Source organism: Grampus griseus (assembly GCF_964374135.1).
Source record: "Grampus griseus genome assembly, chromosome: X".
Taxonomy (NCBI): domain Eukaryota; kingdom Metazoa; phylum Chordata; class Mammalia; order Artiodactyla; family Delphinidae; genus Grampus; species Grampus griseus.
Window position 1 is genome coordinate 80,913,349 of NC_138999.1, and position 22,109 is coordinate 80,935,457.

The 22,109-nt window shown below is 35.2% G+C and overlaps 1 pseudogene across 1 annotated transcript; it reads right to left on the reverse strand.

Moving 5' to 3' along the window:
* Positions 1 to 673: 673 nt before the first annotated feature.
* On the reverse strand, positions 674 to 10,520 carry LOC309817559 (vigilin-like; annotated as a pseudogene). The gene is made up of 2 exons: positions 10,452 to 10,520; positions 674 to 4,414 (listed from the first exon to the last, which is right to left on the reverse strand). The product of its transcript is annotated as a vigilin-like (transcript).
* Between the last annotated feature and the right edge of the window lie 11,589 nt (positions 10,521 to 22,109).

Sequence of the window (22,109 nt, forward strand, 5' to 3'; positions counted from 1 at the left end):
TCCAATGCCACAGCCAGCACCTAATCATGATATCCAAAGTTTATTTTTCTTTCTATTCTATAAGCCACATTAAATGAACATTTTGGTTGTTGGCAAAGAATCTGTTTGCACTCTACAAAAGAGAAGATCAGGAGTAATGCAAATAAGAATACATGAAAAAAGGGTAAAAATAGCATAATCAGTGCTATTTTTTTTAGCACAAATCAGTGCTAAAAACTAAAACAATCAGTTTTAGCTTTTGTGAAGTCAAACTTTATGCCTTGGGACGATGACACAGATGTAATCTCCTTGCCACATTATTGAGTTCTCATAATGAAAGTTAAGTGAACAATGACATGCTAAGCAGATCATGAAATTCAGGAAGCATGTGGTAGTTGTTTAAAATTTTAATGAAATACTTTTAAAACTTTAAAACAATGGAAAGTTTGTCCCATAAATGAAATTTCAAAGGCAGGTCCTGAGTGGAAATTAGACACTACATTGGTAATTACTGGACTCACACAGAATTGAGCACTTCACTTTCACTATAACATATTTTGGAGGATTTTAGGAGAGATGTATTGGAGTCAAAGTATAAGAAATGTACAAATGATCCAGAAGTTGGATCTGTTTAGAGATAATTTTTGACATCTTTCAGTAAGCTTGCTGGAAAAAAATTTCTGGGTTTTGGTCATTATTTGCATCTCCAAGGGTGAGTCTTAGAGTCCACTTGAGGATCCAAGCTTGGAAAATATTCAGAGCTGTTCATGTCAGGGATCTTTTGAATGGTGTTTGCAGTACAGGGAACATCTTTTTCTGCAAAACTCTTGGATGGAATATAGACTAAATCACACAGAGTGACCTTCTTCATATGCTCCTTCTGTAACTCATGCTTTGGAACAACAGCCAGAAAATATTCCTCAAGACTGAGGATGTGATTAATTGCTTTTGTGACTTTATTAGGGAGTCCAGTCACAGTGACGATGTTTGCATCTTGGACTCCTCTAGGAGGGAAAGAGATGTCAACCTGAAATTGATACATGATTTTATGAATGGCTTTTCCACGGGATCAAATAATGTGGCCATGAACACGATAGTTTAGTGAAATTTGCTTAGTAACTGTTTTTTCAAACTTTTGCACCATTTCCATTATTGTATCCCGAGCGGCTATGGTGTTATTTTTATATCCAATGTTTGTGATTTTGTCTTGTATCTCATTGCTCCCTTTACTTGGAAAATGGATAGTAACTTTATGCTCTAAACCAATTTGAGCAATAACTAACCCCTTCTGACCAATGATCTTGGGGTACTATTTGGGGTCTAATGTGAACTTGAGTCTGAAATTTCTTAATGATCGATCATCTATTTCAGTTTGTAAAACTTTGACTTGTTCTTGTAATCTAGCCTTGGTTTGTTCTACATTTGCAGCAAGGCCAGTGATGGAAATGATATCAGACTCTAATTCAAGTGCTGATACCTGTATATTAACTTCAAACTCATCCATTATCTTGTGTATCCTACTTCCTTTCTGACCAATGATGTAACGATGTAGATCAAAGGGCGCATCTACTTCAGCAGTGACAGGAATTAAAACCTTAAGGGTTTCCATGGCTGCTTCACACTTTTCCTTTTGGCCTGAGATAAATATGGTGTCACATTTTGTTGGGGAAATAGAAGCAGCTCCTGTAGTGCTCTTTTCCCTTTCCTTATTTTCTAGAACAGCTGGCTGTTTATTGGTAAGTGAAATCTCCTTTTTCTCTGGGAATTTGATTTGAACGCTATAATCTCTAGTGATTTGTCTGATCCGAGAACATATTGGTCCCATGAAAAACTGAGGGAACTTCTGGGGAATAACACATTCTGTTGCTACTTCATTGTCCAAATCCCCATTAACCTCTTGAATATGTTTATTGACTGCTTCTACACAGGCTCTGCTCCTTTGATTGTGACTTTGTTACTCTGTTTTCCTGAACATGAAAAGTTAATAATCACACCACCATACTCCTCAGTCATCTCCTGTAACACCTGGCCCCTTTGCATAAAAAAGTGCTGGTCATACATGGGATTTATCAGTATGTTGTCCTCTACCACATTATCTAGATTTGTAATTAAACTGTCTAGTTTCTTTTGTGCATCTTTGACAGACTTCTCTGTCCCTATAATAGTTAACAAGTCTTGATCCTTGTCCTCAGGGATAGGGAAAATGATACATGCTCTAGTCTCTTCACAGACTTTGGGAACATTGCCTCCATTTTTACTCATGAGGAATTTATGATACTCTGGTTTGAAATGGAGGACCACAGAATAACTCTTGGTTTGCTCTTCTACTAGTTGCAGCAGCTTTTTCTTGGCCACCTCCACATTTTGGTCAGGTCCCCTAATAACGACTCTTTGAAGTCCCGAGTTGTTTTTTGGAAAGTGGATATGGATACTTCCACATTCTTCCGTGACTGCACCAATCAAACCGTCTTTAGAGTCAATAAAGGATTTGTGTAGATTGGAAGGAATAGAAATTTCTAGTTCTGAAATATTGGCTATATCTTTCTGAATTGAAAGAATCAAATCACGAGCCACTTCACAGTTTGCTGGCTTTCCACTGATGACAATATTTTCTGAGTCGCTATTTGCTAATGAAAGATTAATTTTGGTGTTGCTTGCTGCACAGATTTCTTTGATGTTTGCACCTCCTTTTCCAATGATATTTTTGTGAAGCCTTTTGAAGATGAGAATAGTTATGGAATAGGTACTTTCTACAATGTCTGTCACCACATTCTCCAAATATTACGTGCATTTTTCTAATTCATTTCTTGGTCCTCTAATTTGGACAATGTCACTTTTTTTTGTGCTGGGTCAGGAAAAGTAATTAGAACCTCTGGAAACTTCTTACGGATGTCATGTATCCATTCACCTTTCTGCCCAATGATTGCGTGGTGAAATCTTTGCTCAATGATTAAGTCATTGTGCTCATTTTCTAAATGAGAAGCAAGTTCAAGAAGTTCTTTCTTGGCCTGTTGGGCACCATGAGATTCCCTCTCAATGCTGATCTAGTTATTCTTTGCATTTTCAGGTGAGATTAGCACAGAAACTTTATTCCTTTCTTTAATCCCATTTATGATAACACCTTTCTTCCTTGTCAGGAGTTTGTGAAACTTATAGTCAACATTAATCTCTGCATAATCCATCCTGTTAATAAGATCTTTTACTATGACCTCAATTTGTTCTTTAGCATAATTAACATCTTCTGTCAGCGCTTCTATTGTAATTTTATCTTCTCCAGTAAAATGTATGTGAACTTTTGGCATGTTCTAAGTAATTGTAGATATATTATAACCTTTCTTACCAATAACAAATCTGTGAAGCCAGGAAGGTACAGAGATAGAGGAAAGAGTGTAAACTTTGGTATTTGAGTAGGCTTCAGTAAACGCCTTCCTTAAACTTTCAGGCTTACAATAATATGTCACAGAATCTGACATGCTCTGTGAGGGTGAGATCTCTATTGAAACTCCAGTTCTTTCCAGGATCTCCTGGACGGAATTATTTTGGGGACCTATGTACATTTGTGCTGCAACTTCCTCTCCACATCTATGGATGTGGTTTTCTCTGTAGTATTGTCAAAAATCTTCTTTACACAAGCCTGATCCTGATCTAGTTGTTGCTTTTTTCCAGGAAAGCTTATTTGTATCTGATTGGCACTAGATGGTGAGATGTGGATGTGGTCCTCCATTTCCTGTAGGATTCTGTCAAAAGTTTTATTGGATGGTCCAGCAATGAAAGGATGAAATGCTTTTCCCACATCTAACCTTTCTTCAGCACACTTGTCTTGTTCAGTAGACATAAGTAAGACTTCATGTGGAACCTTTTTCATGATCTCTTTGGTGCCAATAGTATTGATCCAGGTGCTGTGGTTAACTGGGCATAAGGTCTGAATGTTGGTTGCAGCTTTTTGTTCTAGGTCTTGCAGTTTTTCACCAGTCTTGCCTAGCAAGACTAGCAAAGTAAAGATGTTCTTTGGGAATGGAAGCTGTAGTTAAAACTTGTTTCTTAAAACATGCAAAAATCTCCTTCTGAGCTTTCGTGACAGATTCTGGCTCACCAGAGACTATAATGTAGAGGCATTGGTTTTTGACAAAAGTTATTTCTAGGTTGGCACCAGTTCTTTGCATGAAGTCTAGATAGAATTTTGCTTGTGTACCTTCCTCAAACAGATTCACATAGTGTTTCTCCTCCAGAGGCACATAAAACCTTGAGTGATGACTGATGTCATGATAAGTTGACTATTATTGTTTGAGGATGCAGCAGGCTCCTGAGCATTTTCCAACCAACTTGTTTTCTCTAGAAGTTCAGCGAATTTCTCTTTGGAGTTTGGCGTGTCAAGATCCTCTTCTGAATTTAAAGCAGTAAAATCATTATCTTTTTGAATGTATCTACTTGGGTGCTGTTAAATTTTCTTTGTAATTCATAGTTGATTTTTAATTATTTAGAGGTATTGCAGCTACATGGTCAGTAGCCAGAAAATTCATCCTGTAGCTGCCTTTTTGCATATTACTGTGTGGGAAAAATAAATATTTTAAAGACATAATTCCTTTCCAAATTAATCTATAAACTCAAATCAATAAAAATTGAAATCCTAATATTTATAGAACTCATAAAAATGTCCAAGGTTCATCTATTCTACTGTTATGAGAGTACCAAGATAAGGTTCAAATTATAGGGACTGTGAGGAAACAGCCACCATTTTGTTAAAGAAGAGAAATATATCTTTTGATTATTCTTATCAGAGTCATCTCAAACCTCATTTTGCCTTACCCAGTGCCATCATTTTTTGACCTTTGGCACTATTGACTGCAAATTATTTTTGGAAAAATATAATTCTCTAGTCTTCAATAATACCATATTTACAGGGTTTCCTTATTTTCTTAATAGCTTTTTGAAGAATAATTTATATACTATAAAATTCACATAGTCTATGCATACAATTTAATGATTTTTAGTTAATTTACAGTGCTGTACAGCCATCACAACAACCCAGGCTAAGAACATTTCCATCACCCGAAAGAGCTTCCTCATGCTCATTTGCAGGTAATCCTGTTTCCACACCCAGGCAAAACTAATTTATTTATTTTTCCTCTATAAACTTGCATTTCCTGGACATTAAATAAAAATATTATCAAACAGTATAAGAGGATCTTTTGTACCTTGTGTCTTTGCCTTTACAATCCGGTTTTTGGATTCAACCATATTATAGCATATATCAGTAGTATTTTCCTTTTAATTGCTCAAAAATGCTTCAATTCTATTTACTTTTACCTTAATGACTGTTGTAACTCAATCTTCTTTCCTGGCTCCAAGACCTCCACTGGGACTCTATATACCCAAGTGTTACAGGATGCTCTTTTGGACTCCTTTCTTTGTCTATATTTTTTCCATATGTGATGTAGTTTACACTCATAACATTTAATATCATTGACAGACTGATGATCCTCAAATCTACTACTCCAACCCTGAAATGCAATGTGTATATGCATAAACCTTCTTCATATCATCACTTGAATGTCTAATAGTCCTTTCAAATGTAATATATCAAGTGAACGCTTGATTTTGTCCCCAGACTTTCTCTTCTTGGAATATTCTGAAACTCAGAAAATGTCCCCAGGGTTTTCTCCTATTTCTCAGGCCAAGTACTTGGCATCATCTTTGACTTCTCACTTTCTTTCACATAACACATGTAAAGTAAGAACATTCTTGTTAATCTAAGTCTGACCTATTCTCATCATTTCCATTCTACATTCTTAGTTTAAGCCAGCATGTCAATACTGTAACAAGTATTGAATTGCTATACCACTCCTACTCTTGGCTTCTTATGACCTATTTTCTACAAAACATTCAAATAAGAGGTGATGTCAGCATCATTGTGGTATAAAACATTCTTCCTTTTTGTCTCCCTTTTTAAACAATGAATTAAACATCCATCCACGGACAAAAACACCTTTGTGGGAGTTGTGGGATCCAGCACAGTATACCAAGGGATATGGAAGGAGTCTCACCCACCTGTGCATCTGGTAGGAGGTAGACAGATATCGATATGGGCTGTGGAACTAGAAGAGCCAGCAAACCTGCCTCAACCCCTCTCACCACAGTCAAAACAAACAAACAAACAAACAAACCATGGAGAGTGCTGACCTGGTCAGATACCTACAGATGAGAGAGATTTTGCAAAAGTCCAGGCTTCCTGGGGTGGAAATTCCAACATGTCACTGGAGCAAAAAACAAAAAAAATCCTGTTTGGTCACAGTGGAGATGGTATCAGGAATTTTCCCAGTGTCACCATCCCCCAAGGCAACACTGCACAGGGCTGAAATATCTGGCAACTTTAACCTCTTCTGTGAGAAGAAAGGAGAGCACACATTGCTCAGCTATCCCACTAGTGCAGGATGCTGCTGGAGAAACACATTTCTTTCCAGCAGAACTCAGAGTACTAAGGCAGAAGCTCCATGGTTGGGAGGAGGAAGAAGATTGGGAAAAAGCATTAAAGTGACATAGTTCCTGTTGACTGTGCTCAGGACTTTAACAGGAGGTCCACCCAGGAGACTCTGGGAGTACCTGTCCTGAAGATCTCCTCAACAGGTTTGCAGGCATCCCTAATAGTGCAAATGCTAAACTCACACCTCTTCCCACTCTGGCCACATGCTCCCAAGTGCAATGGTGAAAACAAGTCTGGTAAAAAGTGCTATCAGAAAAACAGACCAGGATTGTGGGCAAGGGAGAAACCACAAACTTGAGCTATAACACCACCTTCTGGGAAATAAGAGAGGTTTCTCAGGAACAAGAAAATAAAGGACACATATCATCACCGAAAGATAACAATAAATCTCCAATAACTGATCTCAATGGCAGATTTTTGCAATTTAGCTTATAAAGAATTCAAAATAGCTGTTTTGAAGAAACCCAGTGAGCTACAAGAAAACTCAGAGAAACAATTCAATGAAATCAGGAAAAAAATACATAAACAAAATATTTACTGAAGACATAGAAAATGTAATAAGAACCAAACAGAAATTGTGGAGCTGAAGAATTCAATGAATTAAATGAGAAATGTAATAGAGAGCATCTGTATCAGAGTAAAGCAAATGGAAGAAAGAATTGAAAGAATGGAAGTGAGCTAAAGGACAGGAATTTTGAAACAACCCAGTCAAAGTTGAGCAACAACAGAAATGAATGGGGAAAGAACAACAACAAAAGACTAAGTGATTTATGTGATTCCATCAAGAGACAATAATTAGAGTAATCAGGATCCCAAAAGGAGAAGAGAGGGAGAAAGGGGCAGAAACTTTATTTAAAGAAATAATAGCTGAGAACTTCCCAAACCCGGAGTGAGACTTGAAAGTCCAAGTTGACAAAGTCAATAGATAATTCTATTATCTCAGTGCAATAGTACAGTCTCCAAGACACATTAGATGAAACTGTGAAAAATCAAAGATAGAGAATCCTAAAAGGAGCCAAGTGGGGGGAAATTGTAACTCTTTAAAAAGAAACCTCCATTAGGCAATCAGCAGATTTCTCAGCAGAAACACTACAGGCCAGGGGAGAGTGTAATAACATATTTAAAGTGTTGAATGAAAAATTTGAAAACCAAGAATATTCTATCTAGTAAAGTTATCCTTCAGATCTGAAGGAAAAATGAAGACTTTTCTTGCCAAAAATCTGACAGCATTTATTACTACAAGACCTGCCTTTGAAGAAATGCTAAAAGGATTTCTATAAGCTTAAACAAAATGGCACTACTCAGTGACATGAAAACACTTGAAAGTATATAAAACATTGGTAAAGTTAAATATACAGTCACACTTAGAAAACTGCAACTTTTAATAGGATTGTGTGTTAACCACTTAACTATAATATAAAAGTTAAAGGAGAAGACTATTAAAAATAATTATAGCTACTATAATTTGTTAACAAATATACAATATAAAAGGAGGTAAATTGTGACATCAAAAATAAAAGACAGGGAGTGAAAGAATGAAGTTTGTGTAAGTGATCAAGATTAAGTTGCTATCACCTTGAAATTGACTGTTTTCTCTATGAAATATTTTATGTAAGCCTCATGGTAACTACAAAGCAAGATCTTAGAGTAAATGAACAAATGATAAAGAAAAGGGAAACAGAGCATACTAATATGAAAATCACCATTTTACAGAGGTGGGCAGAAACAGAAGGAAAAAGAAACAATGGATACAAAACATCCAGAAAGCAATTGATGGCATTGGTAAGTCCTTACATATCAATAATTTCTCTTAGTGTAAATGGGTATAATTTAACAATCAAAAGCCACAGAATGGCTGGCTGGATTTATTTTTTAAAGCAAGAGCACATTGTATGCTGCTTACCAGATACTCACTTTGACTCTAAAGATGCTATGTGAGACAAGTCAGACAGAGAAAGACAAATACTATATGGTCTCACTTATATGTGGAAACTTAAGCTGAACTTGTAAAAACAGAGTACAATATTTGTTACCAGAGGCTGGGGGTGGAAGAATTGGGGATCTGTTGTTTAAGGGTACAAACTTGGAACTACTAGATAAATAAACCCTGGAGTCTAATGCACAGCATAGTGATATAGGCAATACTGTATTATAAACTCCATAGTTCCTAAGAGACTATATCTTACTTGTTCCCACCACAAAAAAATGATAATTACATGACATGTTAGAGGTGTTAGCTAACATCACTGTGGCAATTATATTGCAATACACAAATGTATCAAATCAACATGTTGATCACCCAAATGATACATAATGTTATATATCAATTATATCTCAATAAAAATGTTTAAAAAATGATAAATAACAGTCAAAAAGTTGATAAAGCATCAATAAACTCATACTCTTGTCCTTAATACTGTTGAGTGGGTTCCCACTGCAATTAGAATAAAATAAAACTATTAAGTAAAACTGTATGAAATTACCAATGCTTGATTATTTTTATCTATGAAAAGACATTTTATCTAATTCTTTTTGACCTTTTAAATCCTTTAGGACACAATCCCTTTCAACCTCAATTGTCTCATCTACCAGTCATATTTCTATTATGTTACTGCTACATTGGTCCATCTGTTGTTTGACCATGTCTTGTGCAATTATTCTTCAAAGCCTTACCATTTGCTAGTTCATCCATTTGCAAATCTCCTATTTCCAAGTCTCCTGTACTTTCCTCCTCTTATCATTCACTTCAAACATCATCTTAACTCAAATATCTCCTGAAAGATGACTTCTCTGCCTGACCTAACTAAATAAACTCTTCACTCTATCACTTTGCTCTTTTCTTTACTATTTTATTTACTTCAGTGACACAGTTAGGGTCTATCGCTATGCTTCCTAATACATACACACACACACACACACACACACACACACACATTAGGATGTAAGTTCCTTAATTTCAAGAATTTGTTTGTTCATTGCTGTATTTTCATTGCCTAGTAGGGTGTGTCATGCTCCAAGAACTAAAAATTATGTTTTATGGCTAATAATTCAAATGACAAGCAGAAAAAATAAAACAATAAAATACAGCAAAAGCATATTCTATTGAACATAAAAAGGCACTTAAAAATCAATACAGGAGTGCCTTCAAGATGACAGAGGGGTAAGACATGGAGATCACTTCCTCCCAACAAATACATCAAAAATATATCTACATGTGGAACAACTCCTACAGAACACTTACTGAACGCTGGCAGAAGACCTCAGACTTCCCAAAAGGCACAAAACGCCCCACATACCTGGGTAAGGCAAAAGAAAAAGGGAAAAACAGAAATAAAATAATAGGGATGGGACCTGCACCTCTGGAAGGGAGCTGTGAAGGAGGAAAAGTTTCCACACACTAGGAAACCTTTTCACTGGGGGGTGGGTGAGTGGGAAGCTTCAGAGCCACAGAGGAAAGCCCAGCAACTGGGGTGCAGAGAGCAAAGTGGAGAGATTCTCGCACAGAAGATCAGTGCCAACCAGCACTCACCAGTCTGAGAGGCTTGTCTGCTCACCTGGTGGGGTGGGGGATGGGGGTGGGGGCAGTTGGGAGTTGAGACTTGGGCTTTGGAGGTCAGATCCCAGGGAGAAGACTGGGGTTGGCTGCATGAACACAACCTGAAAGGGGGCTAGTGCACCACAGCTAACCAGAAGGAAGTCCAGGGAAAGCATTTGGAACTGCCTAAGAGGCAAGAGACCAATGTTTTAGGGTGTGTGAGGAGAGGAGATTCAGAGCACCACCAAAATGAGCTTCAGAGACAGGCACGAGTCACGGTTATCAGCACGAACACCAGAGACAGGCGTCAAATGCTAACACTGCTGCTGCAGCCACGAAGAATCCTGTGTGCAAGCGCAGATCACTATCCACACTTACCCTCCTGGGAGCCTGTGCAGCCTGCCACTGCCAGCATACTGCGATCCAGGGACAACTTCTCCAGAACACACAGCACACCTCAGGCTGTTGCAACATCGTGGGAGCATCTGCCGCCACAGGCTGGCCCAGCATTCCGTACCTCTCCATCCCCCCAGTCTGAGTGAGCCAGAGCCCCTTAATCAGTCGCTCCTTTAACCCCCTCCTGTCTGGGCAAAGAACAGACACCAGAGGGTGACCTTCATGCAGAGACAGGACCAAATTCAAAGCTGAACCCTAGAAGCTGTGTGAAAAAAGAAGAGAAAGGGAAATTTCTCCATGAAGCCTCAGGAGCAGTGGATTAAATCCCCACAATCAGCTTGATGTACCCTGCATCTGTGGAACACCTGAATAGACAACGAATCATGCCAAAACTGAGTCCGTGCACTTTGGGAACCACTGTAGAATTTGGGTTTGCTGTATGCGACTGACTAGTTTCTGATTTTTATGTTTATCTTAGTATAGTTTTTAGCACATGTTATCATTGGTGGGTTTGTTTAGTGGTTTGGTTGCTCTCTTTTTATTACATTTATTTTTTAATTGAATAATATTTTTTAAATTTTTTATTTTAATAACTATTTTATTTATTTTCTTTCTTTCTGTTCTTTCTCCCTTTTCTACCAAGCCATGTGGCTGACAGGGTCTTGGTGCTCTGGCCAGGTGTCAGACCTGAGTCTCTAAGGTGGGAGAGCCGAGTTCAGGGCATTGGTCCACCAGAGACCTCCCAGCCCTTCATAATACCAATCGACGAGAGCTCTTCCAGAGATCTCCATCTCAACGCTAAGACCCAGCTCCACTCAACAGCCAGCAAGCTACAGTGCTGGACACCCTATGCCAAACAACTAGCAAGACAGGAGCACAACACCACCCATTAGCAGAGAGGCTGCCTAAAATCATAATAAGGTCACAGACACCTGAAAACACACTAATGGATGCGGTCCTGCCCACCAGAAAGAAAAGATCCAGCCTCATGCACTAGAACACAGGCACCAGCCCCCTCTACCAGGAAGCCTACACAACCCACTGAACCAATCTAACCTACTGGAGGCAGACACCATAAACAACAGGAACTACAAACCTGCAGCCTACAAAAAGAAGACCCCAAGCACAGTAAGTTAAGCAAAACAAGTAGACAGAGAAATACACAGCAGATGAAGGAGCAAGGTAAAAACCCAACAGACAAAATAAATGAAGAGGAAATAAGCAGTCTACCTGAAAAAGAATTCAGAGTAATGAGAGTAAAGATGATCCAAAATCTTGGAAATAGAATGGAGAAAATACAAGAAATGTTTAACAAGGACCTAGAAGAAATAAAAAGCAAACAAACAATGATGAAATTAAACATTAAATAAACAAATGATAAATGGAATTAAAAATTCTCTAGAAGGAATCAATAGCAGAATAACTGAGGCAGAAGAATGGATAAGTGACCTGGAAGATAAAATAGTGGAAATAACTACTGCAGAGCAGAATAAAGAAAAAAGAATGAAAAGAATTGAGGACAGTCTCAGAGATTTCTAGGACAACATTAAATGAACCAACATTCGAATTATAGGGGTCCCAGAAGAAGAAGAGAAAAAGAAAGGGACTGGGAAAATATCTAAAGAGATTACAGTTGAAAACTTCCCTAATATGGATAAGGAAATAGTCAATCAAGTCTGTGGAGCCCCATACAGGATAAATCCAAGGAGAAACACGCCAATATACATATTATTCGAACTATCAAAAATTAAATACAAAGAAAAAATATTAAAAGCAGCAAGGGAAAAACAACAAATAACATACAAGGGAATGCCCATAAGGTTAGCAGTTGATCTTTCAGCAGAAACTCTGCAAAGCAGAAGGGAGTGGCAGGGCATATTTAAAGTGATGAAAGGGAAAAACCTACAACCGAGATTACTCTAGCCAGCAAGCATCTCAATCAGATTTGATGGAGAAATTAAAACCTTTACAGACAAGCAAAAGGTAAGAGAATTCAACACCACCAAACCAGTGGTGGTTTGAATGGATAAAGAATATGTAGCCCATATATACAATGGAATATTACTCAGCCATAAAAGAAACAAATCTGAGCTATTTGTAGTGAGGTGGATGGACCTAGAGTCTGTCATACAGAGTGAAGTAAGTCAGAAAGAGATAAACAAATAACATATGCTAACACATATATATAGAATCTAAAAAAAAAAAAAGGTTATGAAGAACCTAGGGGCAGGACAGGAATGAAAATGCAGACGTAGAGAATGCAGTTGAGGACATGGTGGGGGGAAGGGGAAGGTGGGACGAAGTGAGAGAATGGCATGGACTTATATATACTACCCAATGTAAAATAGATAGCTGGTGGGAAGCAGCCACATAGCACAGGGAGATCAGTTCGGTGCTTTGTGACAACCTAGAGGGCTGGGATAGGGAGGGTGGGAGGGAGATGCAAAAGGAAGGGGATATGAGGATATATGTATACATATAGCTGATCCACTTTTTTACACAGCCCAAACTAACACACCATTGTAAAGCAACTATACTCCAATAAAGATGTTAAAAAAAATAGAGGGATTGGGTTTCTCAGACAGAAGTGAATCATATTTACGAGTGCTGGTGAAATTAGATGAGTGGTTGAAAATGTAAGAAATCTCAATAGAGGCAAATACGCACTACTATATATATAATAGATATCTAATAAGGACCTACTGTAGACAACAGGGAACTCTTCTCAATACTCTGTAATGACCTACATGGGAAAAGAATCTAAACAAGTGGATATATATATATAACCAATTCACTTTGCTGTACAGGAGAAACTAACAAAACATTGTAAATCAACTATACTCCAATAAAAATTTAAAAAAAAAGAAAAACTGAAATTATGACCTCATGTTATGCTTTATCCTGGCATCTTGGACAATAAATAAAGAATGATATAGATAAAAAAAGAAATCAATACAACAATGCAGCAGGAAAATAAATGCCTTATGTAAACAAAAGAGAAAATGTGAATGACCAAGAGAAAAAATTAATTCAGTTTCTCTAATACTTATGAAAACACAAATAAACTATCCATAATATTACCATTTTCATAATATTAGCAAATATTAAAAAGTTTAACCACAATAAGTTTGGACTAGGACAATTCTTACTCTCAATTAGTGTATTTATTTTGCTGCTGACCTGTACCAAACAATTCTTGGAACTGTACTGGTCAATGAACCACACTTTAATTAGCATTGGACTAGGATGTGGGGGATGGGCATGCTACTAATGCAAATGTCAATTGTTAGAAGCAGCTTTTGGAGCATTTGTCAATATATATCATTGATAAATTGTACACACCCTTTACTCCAGAATCAAATTTCTAAGAGAAACACATGCCTATATCTATCAGGGAACATTTTTCAGGATCCTCATAACAGAACTGTCCCATTAATAAACAATTTAAGACCAAAACCATAACCATAAATTAAAAAGATGCTTACATATTTGTGATATATTAATCCATTCAATGGAATATTGAATATGTGATTATATAAAAGAAATTAACATGTACTCATATATATAGACATCAATAACAAAAATAAGTTAAATATGTTTAATATTTTTATAGCATCATACTGTCTCTATATTTAAAAATCACATCTAAATCTTTAATGATGCTATATATTGTGAATATTAGGTATGTGTATTTTGCATGTGCATAGTAAAGTCTTTAGAATATATGTATAAGGATACGTTTAACTAATGGATTTAGGCTCAGGGATAGGATTCAATGGTACTACACTTTTAATATATCAAATTGTGCTTTAATCAATTGAAGTTTCTGTCTATATCAATACTTTATTAGGAGTTTTTGCACTCAGAACTTATGAAGCAGATGTAAATATTGATAATAAATGACTGGGGTTCATACCTTTTTAAAATAAGTCTCTTACATTTCATTATATATGTTCATAAAAAGTGAGATATAACTAATGGACTTACCCAGGATTGTAAAATGTTATTCATTAAAAATTTTCAGTTAGAAGAATAATCTCTCTGTTAGTGTGACTTTCCTGATATGTGTCTCAGGCTGCCCTCCTCTCTACAGAGTCTCGAAAATCCCATATCAAAAAATGTACAGTTTAGGTTTTAATATAAATATAAATGTTTTGAAATGAATGAAATGATAGGATATCAAAATATGTTGGATGTAGTTAAAAACATAAAAGTAAATTTATACCCATAAATGCCTAAAATAGAAAAGAAAATCCAAATCAGTGATATGGCTTCCATCTTAAGAAACTAAAAAAGAAAAAAAAAACATAAACTATAGGGAAAAAAGCAAACAATAAAGGGTACAAATACTTTAAAGAGAAAACAGAAAAACAATACTGAAAATCAACAAAATCAAGAGTTTGTAAAAAAATCAACAAAACTTATTAACCTCTAGTCATACTGATCATTCTTAAAAAAGATACAAATTACTAATATCAACCATGAAAAAGGGGACATCACAAGAGAATCTTCATTAGTTAAAAAAGTAACAAGATAATATTTTAAAACTCTCCTTTTTAAGGAATGATATTTAAAATATACCTGGAAGAAGAATACTTCCACAAGATGTTCCTAGTAATACCAGAAAACAAATCATTGACTAGATAAATTTAGAAAATAAATAGGTTAACAAAATTAAACAAGTAGTGTTTTCTTCAGATTTTTTCAAACATACAAGAAAAATATATAGTGAACACAATTTCCCAACTTATTGGACACATTATACTGTAAGGTATCTAAAATCACATTGAAAACAGTTGGAAAATAATTATTTTAAGAAATTACCATGATGGGAGAAAATATTTGCAAATGAAGCAACCGACAAAGGATTAATCTCCAAAATTTACAAGCAGCTCATGCAGCTCAATAACAAGAAAACAAACAATCCAATCCAAAAATGGGCAGAAGACCTAAATAGACATTTCTCCAAAGAAGATATACAGACTGCCAACAAACACATGAAAGAATGCTCAACATCATTAATCATTAGAGAAATGCAAATCAAAACTACAATGAGATATCATCTCACACCAGTCAGAATGGCCATCATCAAAAAATCTAGAAACAATAAATGCTGGAGAGGATGTGGAGAAAAGGGAACACTCTTGCACTGCTGGTGGGAATGTGAATTGGTTCAGCCACTATGGAGAACAGTATGGAGGTTCCTTAAAAAACTACAAATAGAACTACCATATGACCCAGCAATCCCACTACTGGGGATATACCCTGAGAAAACCAAAATTCAAAAAGAGTCATGTACCAAAATGTTCATTGCAGCTCTATTTACAATAGCCCGGAGATGGAAACAACCTAAGTGCCCGTCATCGGATGAATGGATAAAGAAGATGTGGCACATATATACAATGGAATATTACTCAGCCATAAAAAGAAACGAATTTGAGCTATTTGTAATGAGGTGGATAGACCTAGAGTCTGTCATACAGAGTGAAGTAAGTCAGAAAGAAAAAGACAAATACCGTATGCTAACACATATATATGGAATTTAAGAAAAAAATGTCATGAAGAACCTAGGGGTAAAGCAGGAATAAAGACGCAGACCTCTTAGAGAACGGACTTGAGGTTATGGGGAGGGAGAAGGGTGAGCTGTGACAGGGCGAGAGAGAGTCATGGGCATATACACACTAACAAACGCAGTAAGGTAGATAGCTAGTGGGAAGCAGCCGCATGGCACAGGGATATTGTCTCGGTGCTTTGTGACAGCCTGGAGGGGTGGGATGGGGAGGGTGGGAGGGAGGGAGACGCAACAGGGAAGACATATGGGAGCATATGTTTATGTATAACTGATTCACTTTGTTATAAAGCAGAAACTAACACACCATTGTAAAGCAATTATACCCCAATAAAGATGTTAAAAAAAAAAAAAAAAAGAAATTACCATGAATGAAAATATATGTGAGTGGAGGGGAGGAGGCTACTCCAAGTTCTGTATTTTCCCTAACAGAAAATATACCTCCAAATAATAAATATTTTCTCATAGTTAAAGCACTGACTATAAACATGATATAGTTTTTTAGAAAGCCATTAAGTGGAGAGAGGTATTTCTATTCAATTTTGTAAACATTACCCATGTTTAAGTCATTCTCCCAAGAGTAATCAAGATTTTTCTAAACATGCTTTCATGCAAAAATAAGTTTTGAGAAGAATAACAAAAACATATCTTTAAAAAATGTTTAATATATTCTCTTATCTTATGTTCTCTACAAATCCAGTAATCTTCACTATCTCTTTGGTTGGTAAATTTCTAAAATTAGAAACTTACCTTACAAGTTGCCTAAATAATATTTTTAACATCTTTATTGGAGTATAATTGCTTCACAATGGTGTGGTAGTTTCTGCTTTATAACAAAGTGAATCAGCTATACATATACATATATCTCCATATCTCCTCTCTCTTGCATCTCCCTCTCACCCTCCCTATCCCACCCCTCTAGGTGGTCACAAAGCACTGAGCTGATCTCCCTGTGCTATGCGGCTGCTTCCCACCAGCTATCTATTTTACATTTGGTAGTGTATATATGTCCATGCCACTCTCTCACTTCGTCCCAGCTTACCCTTCCCCCCCCCATATCCTCAAGTCCATTCTCTACATCTGCGTCTTAATTCCTGTCCTGCTCCTAGGTTCTTCAGAAGCTTTTTTTTTTCTTTTTTTAAATTCTATATATATATATATGTGTTAGCATACAGTATTTTTCTCTTTCTGACTTACTTCACTCTGTATGACAGTATCTAGGCCCGTCCACCTCACAACAAATAACTCAATTTCGTTTCTTTTTATGGTGAAGTAATATTCCATTGTATATATGTGCCACATCTTCTTTATCCATTCATCTGTCGATGGACACTTAGGTTGCTTCCATATCCTGGCTATTGTAAATAGTGCTGCAATGAACATTGTGGTACATGACTTTTTTTGAATTATGGTTTTCTCAGGGTATATGCCCAGGAGTGGGGTTGCTGGGTCATATGGTAGTTTGTCTAAGTAATTTGAGATGACAATTTCTTGCAACTGCTAATTTGCCTGGTTATGAATGAAAAAGCTGAGGACAAAAATTTTAGACTTCCATTTCTCAAAACCTGCAATGATCTGTACTTAAAATACAGCATTCCCTATTAAAAGCCATAACTGACTGGACATTGGAATGTAGTTTATTTATATGAGATTTTAAGACCAAAGAAAAGATCTCTCCTCCAAATTAGAAATTTAGATACTCAGACTCTTTCATGCAATAATATTGTCAGAAAAGTTCAAAAGGATTTTCTTTGATATGTTCTCAAAATAAATGGATCAACTGTTACTAAGAATTAATAAATACCTTAATAAAAAATTACAGTACAAAAGAAATTATAGTACAATATGTGTCCAAGCAGAGACTAATGTATATTATCATTAGTATTTCTAAATAGAATTTGAATTGTTTAATGAAAGGTTTATTTACTCCCAAATTCAGCAGCCTTTTTTTTTTAATATTCTGCTTTGACCATAAACCTGTTGAAATGTAAAAATAAGAGCTTTTTAGTTTTTATTGATGGGTTTTGGCACTAAGAATAAAGGATACACACACTCATACCACACACACAATACCCTCAGAAAGCCTTACAAATATTTTAAAACGTGGCAATCTGACAGTTACAAAAATGGCTTAATGATTGCATCAGAAAGTGCTGAATAAATATGGATTGTTGTTTTAAGTGATTTTATAATGAAAAGACATTGGTCTGTCTGTTGAATTTTAAATTTCACCATCAATATATTGCTGTACATTACCACAAACACCCTCATGTGTGCATGTGTGTGTGAGAGTGTGTGTATTTGTATATCTTTTACCTGTAAATGGTGAATTATTAGACTGCTGTAAGTTATTGCTAAAGCACTATGCATCTACACGCTATTCAGGCAATCTGTGCAAAATGTTGGGTAACTATGTGACAGAAAATATTAAACCCAACCAAGTTAACTTAAGATATACTCTACTCAACTTGTAAATAAAACTTGTAACTCTAAAAAAAAGAGAAAATAGGTTATAAAATGCTTGTGGGAAAATAGACCATATAAAAGATGAATTATGAGGAGAGATAAAAAAAGGTTGGCATAAACAGAAGTGGCTAAAAAAAATATTGTCATCCATCATCATCAGACAAATATTAAAACACAATCCAGTAGAAGTTTCCTGCAAAAATCCAAAAAGGAACAAATATAACTGCAGAAGGTGAATTAGCAGACTGGTCTGAGCAGGCATTAAACCACTATACATGCAAGGGATGCCAAGGCAACTTAGACAGAATTTTGATGGACTTTGTGATCTAACATAAAGTTCAACCAAGGTGGAAACATGTCCATAGTGGTGATAATGTCCATACTAGCATATTAAAGTTACACTGCACTCAAGTAATAGATGAAAGTTAAATAACTATATATGTAGACATATAATTTATATTTATATACATTGATATATACATGATATTAAAATTTAAAAATACATAATATTAGTATAATTAGTAATTATAGGTTTAAAGGTATGGTGATCCTAAATTCATAAATAAGTATAAGTTGTGAGAATAGATTATAAATATGTACCAGAAGAAGGCTAGTTAGAACATGGAAATATATAGATGCATCTGACACACTTTCAAAAATCAGGAATGAAGAAAAAAGTGTGACCTGCCAAGGCTGAATTGTCAGACTTATGTGAGATAGCACTCTCATTTTGCATCAGAAATTTACCTGGGAGGCTTTGAATTTTGAGGGACTCTATGACCTTACATTGAAAAATTCAACCAGTTTGGCCATACACCTAGAGTACTAGATATCATGAGTACTATTGTGAGGCTAATATATTAAATATATATACAAGTGATAGATATAAATTCAATGACATAACCAAAGAGAGGATAAAGTATACAGACATTATGGTTCAAAATATATGGTGATTAAAGGGATAAGAAGAGAATAATTTGCAAAGAGTGATAATAGAGTGACAATGGCTAATAACGGAGGGTGCTGAAAAATAGATCATTACAATTAGAATTTTAAAGATAGAAAAATAAAACATCCAGAACTAAAAATATAAACCAAACAAATATCACATGATATATCAGAATAATATTAAAGGAAATAAACCAATATTTACAAATAATTTTGTAGAACTTTCAAAGGACAAGAATAAAGTTAGAAATCAAAAAAAAAATCCAGGAAAGGTAAAACTATTACCTGGAAAGGGTGAATAATCAGACTGATCTATGTTGGCTCTATAACACTGTGCACAAGAAGGCTGCCAAAGCAATCTAGAACTTTAAGGGACTGACATCACAATGAAAATACTAACCAAGATATCCACGTGCTCACAGTACTAGGATTGACCTAGGCTAGGATATTAAATATATATAAATATGGTACATGTATGGTATAAGTAAAAATATAAAAACAAAAAGAGAAAAGAGAAAGCAAGGCACAGAAACATTATGGTATAAAATATATGATTAAAGAGATAAAAAAATGAATGATTTAGAAGGAGCAATAATAGACTGACAAACAGATATAAAGAAGGTTGCTAAAAAATAGACCATTACAACTACATTTTTAAAAATTCCAGAACTGAAAATGTAAATCAAACAATTATCACACTATATAATAATAAAGGAAGCCAATATCTAGACATAATCTAGTAGAACTTGAAAAGATCAAAGGTAAAGTTAGAAACACACAAAATCCAAAAAGATAAAAAATAAATTACCTGGAAAAGGTAAATTATCAGACTAGTCTAATTTGGCTCTGAAATATTATGTACACAAGTGTTGCCATGATGACTTAGAATTTTGAGGGAGTTTCTTATCTCACAATAAAAAAGCCAGTCAAGATAGCCACATGTTCACAGTGCTAGGTTTGACCTAGGCTAGGATATCAAAGGTATACATAAGCGATAGATATAAATTCAAGGACAAAACCTAAAAAGAAAAAAAAAGTACTCAGACATTGTGCTATAAAATATATGGTGATTAAAGAGATACAAAATTAATAATTTGGAAGGAGTGACAACAGAATAACAAACACATACATGGGAGGGAGATATCTGAGGAAGACCAGTACAATTTCACATTTTTAAAATAAGAAAAAAAAATTCCAGAAAATGTAAGTCAAACAAAAATTACAACCACATATCAGAGTAATCATAAAGGAAAGATGTCAATATCTATGTATAATCTGATTGAACTTTTGAAAGTCAAAGATAAAGTAAGATCCAAAAACTCTAGAGAAGGTAAAATATATATTACTTGAGAAGTCTGAATTATCAGACTGCTCTATGATGGTTCTGAAACACTCTGTACATGAAGGTTACCAGGACAGCACAGACAGCATTATGAGGGACTTTGTGACATCACAGTTTTAAAAAACAACCAACTTGGCCACATCCACACAGTGTTGGATGGGCCTAAACTAGGACATTAAAGGTACACTCCACTCAACTGCAGGTTGAAAATTGAACATTAAAAAAATGCAGGTTTATGGCATAAAAGTTTTGATGGTGAAGGATCTCAGAAAATATTAACAGGACTGATAATATAGTCAAAATTCACAGTGATGTTGCTAAAAATTGGATTATTACAAATAGATTAGGAAAATACTCAGAAAATCATTTTTGTCAAAGCTGAACACATGAAACAACTTAAAATTTTACCATATAAAAATTGATAATTACCATTATGAGTAATAATGAAAGCAGGGCAACATCTACAGAAAGTCAGGCAAAATATTCGGAGGCAAAGATAAAAAGAGAGACACACCCATACCCAGAAAAGGAAAAAATACTACCTGTAGAGGATGAATTGTCAGACGGGTTGGCAATTTCTCTGAAAGTGTAATCCCAAAACTATCTGGGAATTTATGGAGAATTTTGAACAATTCTGTGACATAAAAGTGTAATACCCAACCAAGTTATGTTAGCATACTGAAAGATATACTCCACTCACCTAATAAATGAACATTTTTAAAATTAAAAATATGAGAATTATTTTTATAAAAGGATTGATGGTGAAAGAGATGAAAAAATATAAATTATATGAACGTATAATATAGTCACCATACAGATAAGTGTGATAAAAAAGAAAAATTTTTCATAGTTGAAAGAATATCTGAATTTTAAAATAATCTCTCAATTTAAAAGAATAATATTAAAGACTCCAAGACTGAGAGTGTTTATGGTGAAAGTTTCAAATATCAACAGTGCCTTTTTGTCTTTGGCTTTTGGCAATTTGATTACAATGTATCTCAGTGTAGATTACCTTATATTCATCTTATTGGTCTTTTGAAATTCATGGCACTGGATTTCATTTCCCAAGCTATATTTATGAACTATCAGCCAGTATTCCTTTTCTTAATTTCATTATTTGGTAATTAATTAATTTTTATTGAAATATAGTTGATTTACATAATATTATATTAGTTTCATGTGTATAACAAAGTGATTAACATTTTATACATTGTACTCCATTTAAAGTTATTATAAAATATTGCTTATATTCCCTGTTCTGTATAATATATAACTTATTTATTTTAAACATAGTAGTTTGTACCTCTTAATCCCCTAGTCCTATCTTGCCTCTCCTTCCTTCCTTCACCCCACTGGTAACCACTAGTTTGTTCTCTCTCTGTGTGAATCTGTT